The 25,046-nt window shown below is 37.3% G+C and overlaps 1 long non-coding RNA gene across 1 annotated transcript in view; it reads right to left on the bottom strand.

The window, feature by feature from the left end:
- The window catches only part of LOC117974637 (uncharacterized), a 111,541-nt gene that overhangs the window by 68,774 nt on the left and 17,721 nt on the right, over positions 1 to 25,046 (bottom strand). The window contains exon 2 of the long non-coding RNA XR_004664714.1: positions 22,980 to 23,098. This is a non-coding gene — a long non-coding RNA (uncharacterized LOC117974637). The remainder of the gene's footprint in view (positions 1 to 22,979; positions 23,099 to 25,046) is intronic.

The following is a 25,046-nucleotide window of genomic DNA, read 5'->3' as shown; positions in this document are numbered from 1 at the left end:
TTTATATTATTGTATGCTTAAGACCTAGCACAAAAGGAAATTTAAAAATATTTGTTGAATTAATAAATGAATAAATAAATGAGGGAATTAATCCTTGCCCACTGCTACAGTGACATCCTTGCTGTTTTAGGAGTAGCTTCTAAGCTACGGGGGTGGCAATAAGCAAAGCAGATTTATCCTCCAATATTATGCTCAGTGATAGTTAACAGATGCCACCTGAATTAGTACATATTCCTGAGCCAGCCTTAGTGGTTCTTTAGAAAGAACTATGCTACTCATCCAATGTTTTGTTTTGCCTTAGCTATTCCTTACTATAATTCACGTGGTGTATCAGTAGGCTATTGCTGCATAACAAACCACTTCAAAACTTATTGACCAATTGCCCTATTTTATAGCATGGGTTGCCATTTTTCTAGGTTGCTATGGCAGCTTCCTTGCCATTTTTCCAGCCTCTACCCATTGCCCAATCCCAAAACCAATGCCAGAATTTTTTGTTTTTTGTTACAGAAGTTTTCCACTCCTTGGGAACAGTATCAATTAGCTTTTGCTATGTAGCAAACACCCAAAACTTAGTACTTAAGACATTTATTTAGTTCATGATTCTCAGGGAGGGGGCTGGGTGTTTATTTGACCTGGGGTGGCTGATCTCTGCTGGACTCTTTCAAGTACCTGCAATTAGTTGGCAGGCCAGCTGGCAGCCAGGTGATCAAGCATGGCCTTACTCATATGTCTACAAGTCAGCAGGCTTTCACTTAGCTGCACCACTCATCTTTGACCATCCAGCAGGCTAACTCAGGCTCTCTCTCACATGATGGCAGAGATCTAAGAACAAGAGAGGACAAATATCAATGTACAAGCAGTTTTTAAATTTCTGCTTACGTCACATTTGCTGTAACCCACTGGCCAAAACAAGTCCCAGTCATATGGCCAAGCCCAGACCAGTATGAGAGAGGAAGACCTAAAGGCAGGCAAAGCATGGACAAAGTGGGGTATTTACCGTAAGAATATATCACATTGTTTTATACAGTTGCAGTAATATATCACATAAACAATGTGGAATGTAATATATTACATTACAAATAATGTGATATATGTGATATACATATATGTATATATACATATACATATATACTTATATATACATATATACATATGTATATATGTATATATACATATACTTATATACATATGTATATATGTATATATACATATACTTATATGTATATGTATATATACATACATGTATGTATGAGTATACATATATACTCATATGTATATGTATATGTACACATATACTTATATGTACATGCACATGTACACATATACTTATATGTACATGCGCATGTACACGTATACTTATATGTACATGCGCATGTACACGTATACTTATATGTACATGCGCATGTACACGTATACTTATATGTACATGCGCATGTACACGTATACTTATATGTACATGTGCATATACACGTATACATATATGTATGTATATATACATATACACACATGCATGTACATATGTGTGTATACATGATGTGTATATGATATCCATGTGTATATGATATGTATATATACACATCATATATGTGTATATACAAACATGTATGTCACTGCTATGATACGTGCATATATACATTTATGTATGTCACTGCTATATGTGTATATATACAAACATTTATGTATGTCACTGCTATATGTGTATATATACATGTATATACACATGTGTATATATACATACAAATATGTATAGCACATATATGATATATAAGTATGTATACAATGTGATGCTGATACAAATATCGCATTATTTGTAATTTAATATATTACATTCTTTGTAAGCCTGGTAGCTGAGTCAATAATGTTTCTCACTTTAGTAACTCACTGTGTAGAAACCAGATTTTTCCTTTTTCCTTCTGCTTTATCCCAGTCCAGATGGTCTAGCTTTGAACAAAAGTCATGAATATAGACTTCCTTCATGGTGAGAATATCCTCTGGGGACTTTGGGTATGTTTTTTTCCAACAGAAAGATTTAACCTGAGACATCTTTGCCTATCAGAGTAGTTCTGATACATGTTGAGCATCCATAATATGAAAATCCAAAGTAAAGTGTTCCAAGATCTGAAAGTTTTTGAGCTCTGACATGATGCCACAAGTAGAAAATTCCACACATAAGTACATAACACAAACTTTGTTTCATGCACAATATTATTTAAAATATTGTGTAAAATTACCTCCAGGCTGTGTGTATAAAGCACATATGAAACATAAATGAATTTTGTGTTTAGACTTGGATCCTATCCCTAAGATATCTCATTCAGTACATGCAACTGTTCCAAAATCCAAAAAAAATTCTGAACACTTCGGGTCCTAAATGTTTTGGATAAGGCATACTCAAACTGTAATGGTGACTCTTAAAAATTAAAAGGTCTGTATTTTAATTTATTTCTTCCCTGAAGGAAGAAAATTTGTCCTCATGCAAATTTGTCCACTCCTTGAAACTTCTTCTACAAAAAGAATTTCAAGTTGTGCTTCCTCAGGCACCTTTGAAGTAAACACACACACACATGCACACATGCACACACACACACACTTTCTAATTATCCCTACCTCTACACCAGGACTCACTAGAACTCAAGTAAAATTCAGGTTGAATTTTCCGAGCAATCTCACACAGACACCTACAAAACGACAGCAGAGTGTGGTGATTAATGACATCTGGGTTGAGTCCTGACTTCATCTTTTACCAGCTCTAAGACCTTAGGCAAATTAATTGCTTGGCACCTTAGTTTCTTCTTTTGTAAAATGGTGATTATAATGCCTTCCTCTTGGGGATGTTGTGAGGAATAAAATAATAATTTGATAATGCTCATTTTGAAAGAGCACTTTCAAAAAGCAGGTTTACCATTAGCAACAGCTAATATTGTTGGTCATCTAATCAGGGACCGAGAAGGGCCACAGGCTCTCAGCAACGCAGTTAAGAGGTGACACCAGCTTCATCTGCTGGGGTAAATGACTGAGAAACTCCTATTTTCTAAATATTGAGACAAGTTTCCCAATAACTGCACTGTTTTTTAGGATTTTGGGGAACCCATCCTAAGCCCTGAGCCAGGAACTCAGCCCCTGTAGTTCTTTGTATAATATATAACCCACTGACTTCTAAAAGGTTTCAAATGTAGTGACACAGGATGCTCCTGGGTCCCTTCTGAAGCACAGTCCATTTGCCTCACACAGAGTTACAAAAGTTACACCCTGTTTTCAGAAAAACTTTCCCAATACAGGCAGAGAGTTCATGTTTATTTCATAAACCTTGTTTGCTTACATGTTCCAACCATTTTACAAATATTAACTCATTCAATTCCAGTTCCAACCATTTTACAAATACTAACTCATTAAATCCTCATAACAACTCAATGGGGTAGGTTGTATTATTACCTTCATTTTACAGGTAGAAAAACTGATGCACACGTAGATCAAATAACCTGTCCAAAGTCATCTAGGGGAGTGGTAGAGCCAGGACTCAAACCCAGGCAGTCTGGGCCAGAATCTCTGCTCTGAACTACTAATGTGTGTTGCCTTTCTTGATGAAAGGCTATTTTTTATTAAGCAATTCCTATGTGTGTACCAAGTGAAGGATTTGTCATTTATTTCTTAGGTAAAAGCAGGATTATCCCCATTTTATAGATGTGAAAGCTGAAATTGATTGAGGTTCAGTGACTTCACCAAACTCCTATAGATGACTAGTAGCAGAGCAGTGCCTATTCTTGTAAGGACTATACTATCTCACCTCTCAAAGAAGAATTTGATAACTAAAAAACAGTGATACATGCTCTTATTTAAAGAAAAAAATAGGCCACTTTTCTCCCTTCTTTTTCATGGATTTACTAAATCAAGCTAAATTCAGTTTCCAGGAAAATTCATTTAATGAAAACATGAACGTATTAGAATAGGTGCATCATTTTATATTTATTATTCACTGATTAATTCATTCATTTCACAAATATTTACTTGGAACCGACTCTGTGCCAGGCACTGCATGTGTTTGATCAGATCGGTGTGCCAAAAATACACAAATCTCAGGGCTCCTTTGTTTAATGGTGATTGCAAATGTGGCTCCTAAGACACATGACTCTGGGTATCACGCCCTAGTTAATTCTTTTCCAACACATTTATTTGCAGTTGTGCAGACTTATCCAGGACAGAGTCACTGGCTTTGGACTCCTAAAGGACAAATATCAGATAGGGTGAGTGAAGTTCTCACTAGATTTTCAAGTGCTTTGTTTGACACCCGCTCGAAAGGTTTACCTTGCCCACTCAGGCCACTATGCTATAAATCCCTATCCTGTATCCAATTGCATAGATCGTAGACATTTAAATTTGCTGTCCACTCCTGGAGAATAATTACAGCTATTTAATTATATTCATAATTTAGCGTACACCTGAAAAATATGCTGTGAAATATCGGGGGGATCCTTTAATACTGGTGTTCCATTTACAAACTGTCACATTTATAATGCGTCTTTAATCTTCTAGGGTCTGCTAGAATTTTTTATTACAGTCTGCCTTGTGCTTTAAATATTAAAGATTAGGCAATACTTCAAAAGGTGATAATGCCTGATGCTCTGATGGTGCTTAAACCTCAATGGCTAAATATATTGAGGAATGTTCAGTGGGCCTGGCTTAATTAAACATGCATGTGTATTTTCAAATGCAATATTTTTCTGCTTGTTAGGTTTTTGACAAACCTCCAAACAGGTCCACGTGGAACAAAGCATGTAAACAGCCTTGTGAATGGAGCTTAAAACACTCAAATTAGCACCTTCCTGCAATTAATATGCAAACCTTGGAATCTCTGCAATTGATAATGCCATTGAATACTATTTGCAGCTTAACAGTGTATCTTTGTCATTTCATTTTTTAAAAACGTGTCCAGTTTAATTATGCAAGAAGACATTGGTGACGGCTTCTTAGCCAATGAGATAGTATTTGTTCTCTGCAACTTATTCTTCTCTCTGGAACCCAGCATGCATTACAAGGCAGTGGCAGGCTTTAAATGTATCATTTGTTTTCATTATATAGCACTTAAAAGGTAGCCTTCTTCTAATTCAGCATGCCGTGTCAAAGCAGCCAGACTTCTCATAAGCCCTGATACCAAATTACCTGTGGCTGTGGATACTTGAAAACTACTTAAGCAGCTTTCACAATTAAAAAAAAAAATGGCATGAATGCAAAATTCCTCAATATTACTTTGGAAAAAAGATCTCTATTTGGCATTTGCCACATTTTAGACTTCTCTGAAAAATGTGTTTCAAAGAAATTGTATTTTGTTTTTGAACATGTACATTTAAATTTTTGTCACAAGAAATGAAATATTAAGCTCAGATTTCCAATCCAAGACTTCTGGACATCTTTTCATAGAGCCATATAATATTGCCTAATATTAAAATCCCCATATAAATAACACTTTGAATAGCTGCTCATCTATCTGGAAATATTACTTACTAAAGCTACCCAAATAGAGATTGGCTGTAGTTTGAAAAGGGAACAATATGTTTTACAGATGAGCCAAAGAGACTAGATTTGAATGATTCAATCTGCTATAGAATCAACATGTAGCAATTGCTGGACTAGACAAAAACTGTAATAAAAATATATACGGTAGCCGCCAATAAAAGTTCAATTATTATACTGTAATAGGTAAGCTTGTGCAAAAAAAATTAAAAAAATAAAAAAGGTCTATGAGATCCGAGGCAGTATTAGAGCAATTTTCTAGGTGAGGCAGTGCTAGTGGGATATGACAGGTGAGGTATTGTTATTATAATACCTAAGGCAAAGCAGCAACCACACAAAATGATAGACAAATCTGAATTAATATGATATGATCGGCGAGGTGGCATTTGAATATAATCTTCCTGTATTGTGCAGAAGGCTGCATGCATATTATACAACAAATGAATTGTGTGGAAGGGTGTAGACAGAAGACTCAGTGGGAGGAAAGACAAATTACAGGCAAGATTTCAGAAGATATTTCTGTTTTGCTGGGTAAGAAGCACACTTGGAAATTGGATTTGTAAACAAATTAAAAACTGAGATTTTTTTCTAAAGCAGCCTTCAGTGAGTGTTGACAATAAGCACTTAACCTTGGCAATTGAAGGATTTTGAAACAAATAATTAGGGAAAGATAGGGGGGTGATGGGGAGCACATTTTAATTTTGTTTCCTGTGTTAATAATCCATAGTTAGTATTTCTATCCTGGATCTGTGAGGCCAGTAGCCATTTTAGATCCCCGATGGGAAAATGTTGACTTCCTGAGAATTTCAGTCATCTTTTGCTTTCTTGATCTACGATGACCACCTCTAATTAAAAGTCTTAATCATATCCGAACCCTAAAAGCACACAGGAGACCACAGCCCACTGAAAGGGCCCATTTTATTAAGCGACAGAAACTCTCAGAAATTTGAGCCTGCAGAAACTGCCTGCGTGATCTTTAATGGATTTTTAAAGATGACAAGAAAGGAAATGGGAAAGTAAAGCAATGGAAGGCAGAAATTCCCTGAAGGAGCATTCTGAAGTAAATCAGTGCAACTGAAAAAGTGAACTCCTAGGGCCTGGGGATATCTCCCAGGTTTTTCAGCTGGACACTTACGGCCTGTTGGGTCCCTGAACACCTCTGCTCTGGGCGGACTTTGACAGAGCAAGTCACAGAAAGATGAACGACAGCACCTGAAGTGCTGTTTGCGGGGCAGAAAATTGCTCCCTTTGCACGCTGGGCTGCCTTTGCTCTCTATCACATGACTTATTACAGCCTCTCCCTATAACAGGGCCATTTATGTATGTTAACTTGGCCAGCCGTAATGGTATTCTTTGCCTCCTTTTTCACTGCTGCTTGGGCAATTAAAAACAAAGGAAGCAAATGAGGTCAGCGCTCATAAAATCTGAGTCTATAGGTGACAGACATCCTGAGACCAAATAGCCTTGGATGCAGTCAGAGTGTAAGGAAACCGTGAGCAAGAAAACATCCCTGCTTCCAAGGGCTTTTGCTTAGATGCTGATTTTCTTGGGTGAAATGCTGATTTCCCAGGCTGATTTTAGTTTTGTTTTTTTTAATCAAACTAAATAAGGTACATCTTTTAAGGAGTTTGGTAAATGCTACTAATACAATTATGTGCCCGTATGGAAAAGGGACATGAGTGTTCTCTTTAATCTTCTAGCACAAAGACCAATACTTTAACCGCAGAGTAGAATTTAATCTCAAGCAGCTCTTGAAATAGCAGCTCTATTGATGTTGCACAATTACAGTAAGTGTTTGAAATGTCCCATACACAGGTATACAAGGATATCTCATTCTATTTTTCAGATCCCAGGCTTGTGATCACAATGATTTTGAAAAGCTAATTAGAAGAATCTTCTTTCTTCCCCTAGACCTGATTTAAATAGCACACTGGTTCTTATTCCACATCCTTCTGCTTCTACGGTATGTATACTATACACCTTGGTACATGACATAAACACTTAAGAAGAAAAACAATTCTCAACATCAGAGTTGACTTATACAATGTCCTGACTTTACTGCTTTGCTCCCATCCCTGAAGCTGGCAATAGCCCCCTCACCCTTCCCACGCCTGAGGCCTCCTTGTTATAAGAGGCACTGAGAAGGCAGCATGGGGAAGGTGATTGTTAGCCATTCTCCACCAGTGGCTGCAGGAATTCAACAAGGAAGACCTCAAGTTGACCTAATTACTTATATTTTCTTCATGTCTTGCAATATTACTCCATAGATCTTAAATGTAAAAGTACACATAGCAATTATCCCAAACATAACTCCAATTGCACAAATATTCCTAAAACTCCTGGAATACATAACCATCGGGTCCCTCTTAAGCAGAATTCATACAGGACCACTGCAGGGCTCAACAATGGCCAAGAAAACGGAATGGGACAGAATCATAATATAACATCTGGGTGTAGCTTTCTGCCTCTAGAATTAAACTGTGCTTGCCCTTCGAACACCCATACTTGAGGAGTGTGAGAAATAGCCTTAATTTTCACATATCAGGAGAGGGATATCTTTATCTTTATTACTAAATTTCTGGCCATATTTCATGTAATATATTAATCAACTTAATGATAGATTGCTTTCTGTTTTCCTATATTTTATTTCATAGTGATTTAGTTCCATACTAGATTATAAGCTTTTTGAAAGAAGGACTAAATCTTACATGGCTCTTGTCTTATGTTCAGCCAGGGTTAAGAACAACTGCTATAGACCAGAACATGATTGCACGGAGATGGGCCTGAAAAAGACCTGTCAGAATCAGATTCTGAGGGCCTTGAATAGCATGCTCATGAGCTTGGACTTAATTCTGTAAAAAATGAAGGGCCATAAAGGGCTTTTAAAATTCATGGGTGTCATGATCAGGTCTGTTTTAAAAAGAAAGTATGGTGACCAAATGGAGGATAAACTGGAGGAAGAAGAGATCATAGACAGGGAAATTCTGACAATACTTGAAACAGTCCTAGTGAGAGATAATTAAGCCTGAACAGAGCCTGTGGCAACACAGAGGAGGGGCCAAAACTGTTTAGAGAAACACTGGTTATCTACCCATGAATTTGTGGCAAATGCTGACACTAAATGCAGGGGTTTGAGAAATAAGGAATCAAAATTGGTTCTAGGTTTCTAACTTGGATGATTGGCTAAGGATGACACCATCAACCAGGGGTAGAGATTCTTATTAAGGATGCTTAATTGTGGTTGATTGAGTAGTCATAGGAGTATCATAGAAAGGATCAAAGCTCTGAAGAGAAGCATTAAACTAAATGATTTTAAAGAACCTTTTCAAGTTTGAAATTCTACAGCTCTCCTGCATAAAGTTATTAACTCATTGAAGGCAGGGTTTGCATTTTCATTTTTGTATTATCCACAATGCATAGTGTTTTGTAGGGGCTCAAACATATCTGATGAATGAAAAGGTATGAGATTAAAAGGACGTTTCTAAGAGGCTTCCTCACAAGCAGGGCTGTTTAACTTTCCATCCTACTGTTGTACTTACCTTTATTTCACATTATTCTGAACAATGCCTACAATTTCCATGTAACACAATTGCTTTTATGATCCAGTGCACAAACCAAGGTCCTTTTCTTTATCTATAAATTTGAGCTGTTGCTGTTGCTGCTGCTGCTAATAATAATAAGAAAATAATTCCATCTTTATAGGGTTATGTGAGTCCATACAGTTGTCACCACCCAAAGGGCATGAAGGCAAGGAGACAACTGAGCACATTTCATACAAAGTACTGTGGATGATGTGGACATGGCCACATTCAGCTTTCATTCAATCTTGCATAGCCAGATAAGCTCAGATGTTTGGTATTTGCTGCTCTGAATGTACTGCCAGTAACCTAGTAGGCCAAGTTAATATTAGCTCGCACTGGGTATATGTGGGTATTTTGTTGCTGTTTGGAGAAATGACCACTTTACTTGGTTATATTGACAGCTCTACTGTAAAATTTGCTGGCATTAAAGGTCAAAAAAACCCAGTTTTCCTCTGGTTGCTTCCACCCAAAAGAGAATAAATCTGGGAGCTGAATCACTTCTCTGACAATAATTTATGAATCATGCATTGACTATGTTTGAATTGAGAAAGGCTTTCATATCCTTTCCATTAGCTCAGATTAAGTTTTCATATAGATGCTGAGAAGCATGCTAGCAATATCCTTAGCTCATTTTTATGAAAATTTTATCAGTGCTTTTTTCTGTACTACACTCCAATTGGGATGTCTCAGAATCTAAAGCTCAGCTTTGGACATGAACTTCTCTCAACCTGGCTGGCTGCTGCTCTAAAGGTTTCAATATTTTATGGGCTCTGGCTAACTCAGCCGTGAGATTCAAGCTGCAGAGATTTAACTCTAATGTAAAATCATGAACGGATGAAAACTGGGATGTCATAAGTAATACATCTACAAGAGCAGGATGCAGTTACCATTTTTAAAAGGGCTTTAAAAAGAAAACAACATTCTCTGTTCTGTCTTTATGCCCCAAAATGAAAAGCCCCTGAGCTATTGTACTAACACAGGGCCATCTTTTCTTCCCTGCTTTTCTTCAACTGTTGCTTAATTGTTGTGGTGGGCTGGGGTTTTTTCCCCTTAAGGTCCTCCCATCCACATGAAAGCCCCTAATGTCTGCATTCCAGAGAAATGGACACTGCGTGGTCGAATGTGTATAGGCCAAACCCATTTCTTAGCATCTTCCTCTTTTTGTCTCAAAACTGATTTAAAACATTTGGAAAATCTGTCTATTCAGCTGAAGTGTTCCAGTGCATTCTTTCCTGGAAACAGTGGGGTCACATGTGATCTGTCTGATGGACTTTTCTGCTGCAATCTATAGCCATTTCCCTCGAGCCCCGCAGAGCCTAGCAAAGCCAAGGAGCTCTGTAATGGCTCCAATAACAACGTGTTCTTTGTGTGAAAGAATCCAGGGGGAAGAGCTGGAGTAGACTGGCCAGCAACAACAACAAAAAAATCATTTTTTGTACTCATTTATTTCTTCATTATGTGCTTTGCCATTAAACATTCTTCACAGTAAATACACCTCTCCGTAAAACACTGTCCGAGCACGAAAAAATACAGAAAGTTCTATTTTTTAAAAAAGGCTGTAGTCATCATCGCTAGTTATTAATCTGCTTCTAATAAGATGGTTGACGGCAGGAACTGCATTGCATTTGTCTGTACTTGTAACAGGAGAGATGGTTTCTAGACAGAGCTTAATTTATCTGTTCGAAAATGTCACCTGATGGATGCATTGGAATAAATCCATCTTTTCTAGTTTCAAAAATATCACAAAATCAACACTTCACTAAAATAACTATAGAATCACAGAACTGGAAGAGACCAAAGAAATCAGGTGGTGTGCCCATTCCCTTCAGGGAGCTGCATGTCCCACCAAAGGCAAAAAAGTGACCGTGCTGGTCATTACAGCTTCAGGGACCCCACGATCTTTCTCAGAACCTTCCTAGTACTCTGTCATGTTGAAAGTGGCAGTTCTGCCCTTGCATTCAAGAGAAGTTTAAACTATTTTAATCATAGCCCAGCTTCTCTTGTTTAGTTAACTACTTATAACATGGAAAACAATGCTTTCACATAAACCTCCTTATATCCTTGAAGATAGTCGTGAAGTTTCCCCTCTGATCTTATCTTCTGTAGGATAAAACAAGCTTCTTTAGCATATTATATAATGGGCACTTCTCATCTATTTAATCAGTCCCAGAGGGTTGTGGCTTCAAATGACACTATAATATTTATAAATTATTAAATAAATTAAAATAAGGGTATTTTGCTGACTAAATTGGCAAGATATCTATATATCTATATCTGTATATGCCCATTGTTGGTATGGGTGAGAAGTGAGACTTCTCATATGAGGCCAGAGGGTGGATGAATTGGTACAGCCTATTTGGAGGACAATTCAGTACTAGGTATCAAGAATCGTCAAATATACATGCCCTTTGACCTAGTAACTCCACTTCCAGCAATTCATCCTAAGAAAATAATCAAGGATATGGGAGAGATTAAACTACAGAAAACACACACACACACATACACACACATAGAGAGCATAAAATTCATTTTGTTAAAATAAAAAACAAACTACCTAACTTTTATTATGTACTTAGTCTGTGCTCTAGGCACCAAGCTTAGCAGTCTATGCATGTTATCTTATTTAATCTTAAAAACAAACCTATGGATTACTTTTTATTATTATTACCATCATCTTCATCTTCATTTTACTGGGAAAAATTGAGGCTTTAATATTTTAAATAACCTTTCGATAGGAAGTGGCTATACTGGAACTCGACACTATGTCTATTAGATGACAGAGGCTTGTGGTCTTTAACAGTATGTTATACTAGTTATACAACCATACAAAAAGACTGGAAGTTAATAATCCAAAACATTAACATTTGTTATTCTGAATGTTGGGATTACTATTTGATTTTTTTCTTTAAATTTATTTTAAGATATCTAAAATAAACATAAATTTCTTTTATTTATTTCAAGATCTCTAACATGAACATGTATTTCTTTTATAATGGGCGAAAAAAGATACTGTAACTTGGTACATCCCTCACTGACCCTTTCCCATTCTGTCTCTTTCCCTCACACACACACACACACACACACACATATATGTTCTATGTAATTTATTCTTCAAACACAATTTTTTTCCAACATTCAAAATTTTTGTCTTCATCATCCTCTCTAGGGTGTGTGCCCCTCTAAAGAGGCTCTGAAAGATTCCACTAAATGTAGACAAGCCCCAGTTCTTGCCTCTGAGGGCCATATTAATTTTTCTTTTCTAACCCAGATGCCAATTAACACAGCTCCATTAGGGACCACTACTACTAAAGCAATCATATAGCCCTCAGTCTAAAAACAAATCATTCATGTAAACTCAGTCCTGTTTTTAAGCCTTGTTTATAACTGCTAAGGATGTGAGTGCAACCTTCTGTCTGAAGGTGAGCTACATTTTTTCCTGTTCTATACATTTATTCATCATCAGCAGTAAGTGCACGACTGGATGTTTGCTGCAATTGCGGGGATGAGGATGATGAGGATGATGATACACGAGATCAGCAAAGCCATAGTTGATTGTGCTGCAGTCATGTTGCCTGCAACAAAACACACCATGGACTATTTTAACTTGAAAGGAAGTAAATACATATATGGGAAGGTGACACATTTCTATCCCTATTCTTTCAGCAAACATTTATTGAGCAAGTATTATGTGTTATGCACTATGCTAGACATTCAGTCTACAAAGATGAACAAAGCATAGCCTCTGCCCTAGGGGAGCTCATAGTCCAGGGGGAGAGAGACTATAAACATAATTTGGGGTCTGACTGTGAAGAACCTTGTTAAAAAGTTTTGACTTTATATTTTGGGTGTGGAGACTTTATGCTTTGGGTGTGGTTTTCAGTTATGACATAATGTAAGCTGCTTACTGAAGAAGTACTGTGATGAGAGTGTAGGAAATGAAGTAGGCTCTGAGAGACCATTCTACAACTGTGGCATGTTCAGGGAAAAATTTGTGCCATTCTGAACTAGGGCAGTGGGGATATTAATATATATTTTGTATATTGACTTGGCAAGTCTTCCTGCCCAATTTGGAATTGAGAAGGGGTGTGTACAGTGAGGGAGCAGAAATTATGGTTGTCTTTGAAGCTTTTAACTTGAGTGACAATAGATGGTAACACTATTCACCAAGAATGGGAATACAGAAGAAAAGTTCATAAGATGTTTTTGGAAATGCCAAGTTTGATGTATCCAAAGAACATAATATCAAGATTTTTAGAAAGAAATTGGGAATGTGTATCTAGAACTCCTAGGAAAATTTGCTAGCAAGATGTTTGGTGATACTGTCATACAAATGTGAATTCAACCATCAGGAATGCTTCATTTTGCATTAAGGTATTTTTTCCTACCTTTCTTCTGAACATGGAAGCCAAAGTAAGTTTCAGAGCATGCAAACCCTTTAGATTCTCCATGCTTCTGCCCTAAAATGCTGATGTAATCTGGTATGGTTTTCTAATCACTTGTTTAATTGTCTGCAAGCTTCTCAAAGGCATAGACTACAGACAATGAATTGGCTGAATGAGTCACGGTAGCATGGAGTGAGGGAATGGGAAACAAATAGATTACACAGTCTGTTTTTCCAAGAGTTGCTTAAAACTCTGCAAGCAGCAAACAAAAGAAGTGTGGCCTGCAGACATCTTCAGGGTAGGGAACAGTGAGCCCTCTTCGCAGCCTCACTATACCATAGTTCCATCCTTGACACTTGGTTTCTCCCTGTTTCTAATCCCCCAAAGCAATTCATTACCAAGCTATTTTGTTATTTCAGGCTAATATCTTCTCATATCTATATTACCACTGCAACATACCAATGACACTTCTCTAGTCTTACATCCTCTAAGTCAGGGGTATCCAATCTTTTGGCTTCCCTGGGCCACACTGGAAGAAGAAGAATTGTCTTGGGCCAAACATAAAATACACTAACACTAATAGTAGCTGATGAGCTTTAAAAATTGCAAAAAAATCTTGTAATGTTTTAAGAAAGTTTACGAATTTGTGTTGGGCCACATTCAAAGCTGTCCCAGGCCACATGCGGCCCAGAGGCCCCAGGTTGGACAAACTTGCTCTAAGTCATTATCCACACCAATACAGTATTTCTACAATGCACATCTGATCTTGTCATTCCCTTGCTCAAAACATTTTAATGGTTCCTATCTCAATCAGAGTAAAAAGCAAACTCCTTAGGCTTATGATAGGGCCTGTCATCCAAAACCCTTTTGTTTACCTCTCCTGCCCATCTATCTTACCACCTAGACTCCTTTTTCCTTCTTCCCTACTCACACTTTCTAGGCACATTAAGCCATGTATGACCGCTGGGCCTTCCCTTTTCTAGCCTCAAGACTTTAGTACATGCTGTTTTCATAGATTGGAGCCCTGTACCTTTCCTCTTATCCCCCTCAGCCTGACTAACTTCTGCTTAGCCTTCAGGTCTCTGCCTCGTTATCACACCTGCCTGCAGGAAGCTTTCCCTGATACTCCAAATCTTAGTTTTATGCCCCTATATGTCTCTTCATGGAACCCTATGGTTACTCTCATTGCAGTACTTTCCACATGGCACTGCAACAGCCTGTGGACCTGCCTTCCTCGATAGATGGTGAGCTTTTCTTCTTTGTCATTTCCCCAGCACTAACACAGTGACTGGCCTATAATATGCTGCCTGCAAAGATCTGGTGAATGAATAAATGTCCTGCAGGGATGGAGAAAACATGAGCATGTGGCCTGGAAAAAGAGGCTTCATGCTTTCTCTATATCCTGTCTGGGTTGAGCCAGCAAATGAGGTCAATATTTAATCAATTGATCAACTAAGTGCAGTTAAACTATAGCTTCTCATAGAGTCAGAGATGAAAGAAAATTGAAGTTGGAATTTTCCTCAGAAAAAGAGTAAGCACTGATATTTCAAAGAGAAGATTCTTAGATGAAACATACCCATCTCCCGATTGTACTGGCAGGTGGGATGTTATTAGCATCCCTGATAAGCAACAAGATGGAGCCCAGGGCTTATGTATGTGTTTCTCTCTCTCTCTCTCTCTCTCTCCCCCTCCCTCCCTCTTACCCTCCACTCTCCTCTTGCCCAAGCAAAACAATCTTAAGAGAAGGGAAGTGCAATTACACAGTGTCTGTTTAAAATTTAAGAGGACAAAAATGAGTTGAGGGTTTTTTTTTTCTTTTTGCAGGAAACAAATTAGCCCACAGTAGACTTGTGCCTGCAAGCAGCCCATTTAATTTGGTTATTTCCTACACCTTGAGGCTAGCTTTTTCTCACTAATTCTGCCAACCTTTTTCCATATCAGGGCTTATCTCCTTGTTGTATCCAGAATCATATGACAAGCAAGAGTCCTAGATGTATTTTATCTACCTAATCATCCCACTGCCTTATTCCAGAAAGAATTTAAGGTAATGAGTCATTTTTTATAAGCACAGTCTCTCCCCTCAATTGATGCCCAATGGTTTCAGCCAGTGCTTATTAAAATTTCATTAAGCATCTAGTTAAAAATCAATTGTTAAAGTTCATGCTTCTAATATGCTTGGGATATTGAGGACATGGAACCCTAAAATGAGCATACAGGAAGTGCCTGCTTGTGGCTGTCTTGTTGCAGAAGATCATTGTGCCAGTTTGAGCTGGCAGAGGAATTTGGATCTCCATCCTGAGCTCCAGGATTACGTGCCCAACTGCCTACAGAAAATTGCCATTTGATGTCTCCATGGTCGTCTAAAATTTGAGATGCTCGAAATTTAGCTCACTATCTTACTGTCATCACAATACAGGGACTAAGAGCACAGAATCTGGTGCCAGACTGCCTGAGTTCAAATCCTTGTTCTACCACCTTACCAGCTACAAATGGGCAAATGACTTAATCTCTCTGGGCCTCTCTTTCTTCACCTATAAAATATGAATACTAATACTGCCTAGGTCTATCTTCTTTTCTCTGCATTCTTCGTGGGACAATTCTCCTCACTTTCTCCCTAGGTCTTGCTTTTCTCCAAACTCCACAGTGCCTTGTGTATGCCTCAATCATGGTCCTTACTACTCTGCATGGCATTTGTCTGTTCACTTGGCTATCTCCTCTTTCCTTTGATTTTCTTGATGATGGATCTGAACGGTATGGTTAAGATGAAAAACTCTGGAGTCATTCTGCCAGATTTCAATTCCAGCTCTATCACTTCCTAGCTGTGTGATTTTAGGTAAGTTACCTAAACTCTCTGTGCTTCCATTTTCTTACCCACAAGGGTAATAGAAATACCCACTTCATAGGACTGCTGTGAAAATAAAGTGAGTTACTTCATGAAATGTGCTTGATTCTCTTCCTGCCACAAAATAACATAAGTAAATAGAGGTCATTGTTACTATTATTATTATTAAACCGGACCTATTATTAATTGGGACCTCAAACTGTGCCTAGCAAAAAGCTGGCAACTTAAAAATAGGTATAAAGCTAAAAAAAGACACAATGCCCCTACTTGGGACAGATTTAGCTCCTCCTCACTGGGCAGCAAATGTTTGCAGAGCACTTAGGCCTTGCTGTTCCACTGCTACTGCATCCTCAGGAAGGGAGGCCCTCAAGGACTGTTGCGTAAGACACTGTGCCACTTGTTGCAGAAGGAAGAGTGTGCACTTTGAACTCAGAAGTCCTAAGTCTGCCAGCAAAAACCTCCGATACTCTGGACAAATTACTTAACATCTCCAAGTTTCCTCATCTGTAAAATGGAAAATAATCATATCTACTTTGCAATGAGCATCTATTAAAGTTAGGAAAAAAAGACAATTTCTCAGCATTATTGCAAAACCATTCTAACTAATCAAAACGTACACAAAACTCAACAGAAGAAGGTAGTAATGGTGAATGTTGGCACAATGTTAATAGGGAGGGAAACAAGGTCATTAAAGAGAGCTCCAAGTGTACATTGGAGATGAGGAATTGATATAAATCTTTTTTGATATTTTTCTGAGATCCTGGAAAGAAGGATCTTGAATAAGAAGTGTCAAGTGGAAGAGTGTTGATCATTTACAGCCTGTTCTGGTGTCTGTCTTCGATTCATTCTGGGTCGGCCTCATACAGTAGATGAACTACACATATGACCATGATTGTTCCACCTACCTTTACCCTAGGTTAGCTAAAGGGGTTGGTTTCCTGCTAGACCCAATGCTGAGCCCAGCACCTGGCATGTGGAAATAGTCAATAAGTATTTGTTGAATTGTTGCAACTTCTTTTAAAAGTCTTATTTAATACAAAACATCTTTAAAATGTATTGATATCTACTATCTCTTTTATCCACTGCTGAATTTTTTAGCCTTCTAAAATTCATTCCCTTCTAGGCTACTAATGTAACTCTATAGGTTCTGTTCAAAATCGATTCTCCTTCCCTATATTCCAGATTCAACAAAAAGGTACCAGCAAATGACCAGTTGAACAGGTTTAAAACTTTGGTTAGCCCTCTCCTCTGAATTCTGGTTTCAAATATTTCAGTGTCTACTCAATATTGCTGTTTGGATATTATACCAGTCAAGTTCCCTGGAGGTAACGCCCTTATTCTCTCCATCCTGGAAACTCCGGCCTACCTGTCGGAGGGGCTTCCACCCTCAAAGTATAGGCTTCTCTCTCTTTGCATCTCCTAGGCAAATTCTCCTCAATGACACTAAAATAAGTATAAAAATATGTGTTGGTTTTCCCCCACTAAATTAAAATATAAGCCTTATTGCTTTTTCTGAATATATAAATAATACATTCTTATTATTAGAAAGTTGAGCAAATTCATGTAATTATAAGGAAGAAAGTTAAAAAAAATTACTTAAGTCCCACCACTCAGACTATCATCATTAGTAGCACTATGTGACCAAATTTTCATATCCTTCTTTAGACACATACATACCATACTTTTTTATATATAAATAAGTTTGTATTATACATACCTTTTAAAAATTCAAAACACCTCTTCCGTGATCTTAATCTTTCTGTTTACTCATCTCTCCTCCTTTCTCCTCACCCCTCTCCCTCACATTATTCCTGACCCAACAGCCAAAGTTAACATGTTGGTATACAGCCTTCTACCCTTCTTTTCATGCTCATTAGTTATGTATGAATATATAAGTACATATATTGGGCTTTGTGGTCATTTATATTACAAAACTTAGATTACCTAACAGTTACTTCTCTTTAGCTCATAAGAAAAACTTTGTGAGTCAATCAGTATTGGTAGAACTCGTTCTTTATCAACAGCTGCATAATATCAATGCACGGCAATTTATTCAACCAATCTGCTACTGATGAACATTCAGAATGTTTCTGATTTTGTCATTATAAATAATGTTGTAATGTTCTTTTTCAAACTGCTGTATTTATTTCTAAAGGAGAAATTCTCCAAAAGTGAACTGATATTAAAATGTATGTGTATTTTCAAGTTATAGATATTTCCAGACTATAAGGCTCTAAGGTTGTAATACTTCAATTTCACCAGCATTGTACATTAATGGTACTCACTGATTAAAATTTTTAATTGCAGCATAATAGAAAAATGGATAAAAAAATTTACTGAAGGGCAAATACAAATAGCCAATAAATACAATCAATGTTTTTCCTTCTAGTTTTCTTCTGTTTTTCTACTAGAATTAGGCTTCTAATACTCTGTCTTGCACTTACCCTTATTCTCTAATTTTTCTTCTAAAATTTTTATAACCTTATACTTTATACTTAAATTTGTAACACTTTTGGGATTTATTTTTATGTATAATGAAAGGTAAGAGTACAATTTGTATTTTTTATTTCTAAATAAAATAAAGTCATGCCAACATCATTTATTAAATAAATGATTCTTTTCCCCAAAAATTGAAATATTACTTTTGGCATATGACAACTTCCCATAGCCATTGGGATATATTTATTTGCTCTCTATTCTATTCCATTGGCATTTTATGCCAATACTATATTATTCTAATTACAGTGGCTCTAGGGGGTTATTTAATCTATAGAAAAATATCACTGCTTTTCTTTTTAATAATTTTGTTGACTATTTTCATTTAATCTTCCATACATTCTTTTTTATAAAATTATTATTTTTACTTTGAGATAATTTTAGATTCACTTGCTGTTGTAGAAATAATAGAGAAATTCCATAATTCTTCCCATGGTAACACACTGAAAAACTGTAGTGCAATATCACAATCAGCATACTGACATTGATACAGTCAAGATATAGAACATTTCCTTCCTCACAAGGAATGCTTGTGTTGCTCTATTATAGTCATATCCGTTTCTCTCCTGCCCTCATCTGCTCCTTAGCCACTCATACATTCTAAATTTATATAATTTTGTCATTTCAAGAATGTTATATAAATGCAATCATGCAGTGTATAACCTTTTGAGATGGACTTTTTCATTCAGCTTAATTCCATTAAGACTTATCCAAGTCGTTGCCTAAATCAATGGTTCATTCTTTTAAATTGATAAGTAGTATTTCATGGTTTCAGTGTACCAAAATTTGTTTAATCATTCATTGTTGAAAAACATCTGGATCATTCTCATTTACAGGATATTACAAATAAAGCTGATATCAACATTTACATACAGGTTTCTTTGTGAATGTATGTTTTCATTTCTCTAGAATAAATGCTCAAGAGTGTAATTTCTAGGTTGTATGCTAGTTGCATGTATAGCTTTATAAGAAATGTGCAAACTGTATTCCAGAATGCCTATACTAGTTTACATGCCCACCAGAAATATATGAGTGACTCAGTTTCTCTCCATTCTTGCCAGCATTTGTGTTGTCACTATTTTTTGTTGCAGCCATTTGGATAGATGTGTAGTAATATCTTATTACGGTTTTAATTTGCAGTTCTCAAATGGCAATGATATTTAACATCTTTTCATTTGCTGTTTTCCATCGACATATCTTCTTCAACATATAGTGACATATATGTGCACATCTTTTGTTCATATATTTTGTCCACTTGCTTCAGCAACATAGTTGAAAAAGCTATCTTCCTCCATTAAATTGCTTTGAGACCTCTGTCAAACATCAGTTGGGCATATTGGTTTGGGTTATTTATTTCTGGTTTCTCTATTCTGTATTAATTAATCTCCAGGTCTAGCCCTCTGCCTAAATATCACACAGACTTGATTACTGTAGCTATATAATAAGTCTTGAAATCATGTAGGCTGATTTCTCCCACTTTACTCTTTATTTTCAATTTTGTTTTACCAATTCTGGTTCCTTTATCTTTTCATATATGTTTTAGAATAATCTTTCTCACATTTAGAAAAAATCTTAGGTTAAACCTGTTATCAACTGCGGAGGACCAACACCTTTACTATGTTGAATTTTCCAATCCATGAATATGACATGTCTCTTCACATATTTGTATCTTCTTTAGTATCTTTCATCAATGTTTTATATGTTTCAGCACACAAGTTCTTTACATATTTTGTTAGAATTATGTCTAAGTATCTAATTTTTAAGTGACCCTAAGTGGTATCATTTTTAATTTCAGTAATTATTTTAATTTCAGTGTCCATGTGCTCATTGCCAGTACCTAGAAATACAGTTAACTTTTGTATATTTATACTATATTCTGTGACCTATCTAAACTCATGTAAACTTTAGGTTCTACATGGTTTTTTTGTAGATTCTTTGGGATTTTTCTATTAAGACAATCATGTTATTTGCAAATAAGGACTGATTTATTTCTTCTTTTCTGATACTATATTAGTCCATTCTCACACTGCTATAAAGAACTACCTGAGACTGGGTAATTTATGAAAAAAAGAGATTTAATTGACTCATAGTTCTGGAGGCTTAACTGGAATCATGACTAGGAGGCCTCAGGAAACTTACAATCATGGTGGAAGGCAAAAGGGAAGCAAGCAGGTCTTACCATGGTGGAGCAGGAGAGAGAGAGGGAGCAAGGTGGAAAATGCCACACTTAAAACCACCAGCTCTCATCACAACTCACTTACTATCATGAGAACAGCAAGGGTGAAATCTGCCCCCATGATACAATCACCTCCCACCAGGCTCCTCCTTTGACACATGGGGGTTACAATTTGAGATGAGATTTGAGTGGAGACACAGAGCCAAACAATATCAGATACATATATCTTTTGTTTTCTTTTCTTGCCTTGCTGCCCTGGCTAGAATTTCTAGTACGATGGAGTAAGAGTAGACATTCTTTCCCTGTTGCCAATTTTAGAGGAAAAGCCATTCAGCCTTTTACCATTAAGTAGAAGTTAACTATAGGGTTTTTATAGATCTTCTCAGTCAAGTTGAGAAATTTCCCTTTATTCCTATTTTTCTTAAGAGTTTTTACTATGAATGGGTATTGAATTTTATCAACTTTTTGCATCAATTGATATGCTTATGTGATTTTTCTTCTTTAGCCTATTAATATGGTATATTACACAATTGATTTCAAAAGTTGAACCAGAATTATATCTGTGGAATAAACTCCACTAGGTCACAATATAAACTTTATCTGATATATTGTCTAATTCCATTTGCTTTTTTTTTTTTTTTTTTGAGATGCTGTCTCGCTCTGTTGCCCAGGCTGGAGTGTGATGGCGCAATCTCAGCTCACTACAACCCCCACCTCCCAGGTTCAAGTGCTCCTGCCTCAGCCTCCTGAGTGGCTAGGATTACAGGCATGCACCACCATGCCTGGCTAATTTTTATATTTTTAATAGACACAGGGTTTCACCATGTTGGTCAGACTGGTCTCGAACTCCTGACCTCAGGTGATCCGCCCACCTTGGCCTCCCAAAGTGCTGAGATTATAGGCGTGAGCCACCACGCCCGGCCCTATTTGCTAGTTTTTGTCAAAGATTTTCATGTCCATGCTTCAAGATGGCTGATCAGGGGAATTTCATGCTCTCACCCTCCAGTAACAAGAACTAAGATAATGAGTAGATAATCATGCTTCGAATAGAGTATCCAAGAGAGAACACCAGAATTCAACAGAAAAGTGACAGGCAATACCTAAACAAAAAAGGAGAAGGTAATGAGGCAGCATGCTCGGCTGGGACCAGCTGGGAGCCGAGAAAGACTCCCCAGCACAGGGAAAGGGTAAGTGAGAGGCCCTCAGTGGCTCACATTCTCACTGTGGACTCCTGCAATCCTAGCTACGAGAGAGTCCCTCTAACCTTCATGTGACCTGAAACTAACATAGGGACCTTCTGGGGAATTGTACAGTGGCACTGACCCAGGGAGGAGGCTCACACTTAATTCCTCACATTCCCTGAGACCTTAGCAGCTATCACAAGGTGCCCATTTTAGAACTCTGCCCCAACAAGCTGAGATGTTTCCTTACATACTGGCAAGGGTGGAAGTCTAGGCTCCTTACTTAGCCTTTGCTGGTATGGATGTGGGTGGTGCCACAGTTTTTTCTGTGGCATTTGGCTGAAGCAGTTGTGATGATTAATTTTATATGTTGACTTCACTAGGCCAAGAGGTATCTACAGATTTCGTCAGATATCATTCTGGGTGTGTTATGTTTGGATTAGTAGAGTACAGAAAGCAGATTTCCCTCCATGGTGTGAGTGTGCCCCTCCAATCAGCTGGAGGCCTACGTAGAAAAACAAAAAAAAAGCTGACCCTCTAGAGTAAATAGAAATTCCTCTTGCCTGACTGCCTTCAAAGTAGGACATAGTATTTTTCACTATGTTAGACTTGAATTGAAACATTGACTTTACCTGGGTCTGAAGCTTGCCAATGGAAGGTCATGAAACTTGTCAGCCCTGAATGAGCCAAAACCATACATATATACATATATGTGTGTGTGTGTGTGTGTGTCTGTGTGTCTGTGTATACATTCTCTGGGTTCTGTTTGTTTGGATAATCTTGGGTAATAGAGTAGTTGTTATCTAAACATACCTTGTCCTGCTATCTTGCTCTTTTCTGGCCCCTTTGGCTAAAGAACAGGCTTTCACTGGGACTTTTTCCATCTGGGTCTGTTGGAAATTTCTTGGTTGATGGCTTCTTCAGTTACAAGTCTGGAATAAAGGAGGCAAAAGAAAACCCATTCTTACCTTTCAGAGTCTTCTTATGTTTGTTTTATATATAGTGTCACGGTTTTCAGTTGTACTTAGTGGAAGGAATAGAGAAGTATGTATCTACTTCATTTTTCTGGGAGTTGAAGTTTCCCATATCTTCTTTAAAGTCATGTTATTCAATTTAAAACATTGGGACATCCATTGAAATTGCATTTAATTAATGTATTTAACTCTGGAGACATCTTGTTCCTGTTAGGAAGAAGAAATGCATGCTATTTGAACACAAAACACCACAAATGTTCTGTACACTCCCACAGTGCTTAATACATTGCTGAGAACATACGAGGCACCCCATAAATCCTTGCAGTTTCATGTGTTCATCCCTGACTATTCAATTATCATTCTGATCATGCTTCTTTAATCACTTGTCTACATTAACATTTACTAAGGCAATCATTTGGAAACAAGTTCCTGGAAAGCTTCATCCAGTGGGGTTTTACACAGTTTCTTTTCATACATACTCAGAACAAAAAATCACAATGAAAACAGTAGAACCAGAAAGAAACATGGAAATTTTCTACAGACAGTCAGCAATAAAATAACCTCCCATCCAGGGAGGCTTGATAGTGTAGTTACCTCTGCTTAACTTCCAGGCAGGGTCCCCAGAGGTCTCAAGGGATACAAAGCTGTAAGAGTATTGACTAGAAACGAACAGAATAATTTGGGGACAACTGCTACAACATGGAAGTCAGTGAGTAGACTTTAACTCTCACTTTTATAAGTAGTTCTGTAATAACACTTCACTCTCTCACTCCTCAAAGGCAGGGCTCCAGCTTATTCTCCTTTTTTACATTTTCTGTGTGTCTTCCAATGAAATGATCTGACACATGTAGTTTGGGTTCCTGAGCAAAGATCCTTCTGCAGAGGCCTAGTATGTACTAGTTTGTCTCTTCTAGAGATAGAAAATGAAACTCTCATGTATCTATTCCCTAGAAGATGAAAACCACCACTTCATTGCTAATCTTGTCACTTGGAAAGTGTTAATTTGTATTAGTTGAAGGCAGATCATCTTGGTCTTTGTTAATATTGTGTTTCTATTCATTTTTGCAATAGAGAAAACACTACTATAATTGAAAGGCAGCTCCACAGATTCCCAGGTAAGGATAAGGGAAGTATCGCTAATTTACTCAGTGTCACACCTGCTTTGTTCTTCATTATACCAAGAGAAAAGTCAAAGCTCTCAGATATCCTGCAGGGAGAAAGAGGTGTGTCTGGTTCCAGTTGTTGCCTAGGAACCCAGGCAATCCCAGAGGGCAAAGGATAGCCCTCTCCTTACCCAAAACCTTCATGCTAAAATGTAATAATTCCCTCCTTGCAATAATAAACTGTTATTCCAAACTTATTTATTCATTCACTCATAAAAATATTATTGACGACCCAATAATATTCTTAGGCACCAGATATATATCTCAATAATACCTCTAGGCACCAGAGATATAGCCATGAAAAGAGAGACAAGGTTTCTTTCTTCAGATAACTTGCACATGGTGAGGGAGACAGATATGTAATGTAATTTCAGCAATTAATAAGAGCTACAAAGAAATGCAAAACACGGCAAGGTAATGATGGCAGCAGGAGTACTATTTTACTTATTTTTAAGTTTTATTTTATTTTTAGTGGACACATAATAATTGGACATATTTATGGGACACAGTGTGATGTTTGAATATATTTATACATAGTGTAATGATCAAATCAGGGTAATTATCATATCCATCACCTCAACACTTACAATTTCTTTGTGAAAAGATCATTCAAAATCCTCTCTTCTAGCTATCTTGAAATATACAATACAGGAATTAGACTCCCTCCCCTCCACCAGGAATTAGAGGTCTACCTCCCCGAGAAATGCATCCCTCAAGAACCTAGGACACTGTCAATCCATTTC

Source organism: Pan paniscus, chromosome 1, assembly GCF_029289425.2.
Source record: "Pan paniscus chromosome 1, NHGRI_mPanPan1-v2.0_pri, whole genome shotgun sequence".
Classification (NCBI taxonomy): domain Eukaryota; kingdom Metazoa; phylum Chordata; class Mammalia; order Primates; family Hominidae; genus Pan; species Pan paniscus.
This window is presented reverse-complemented; position numbering and strand designations above follow the sequence as displayed.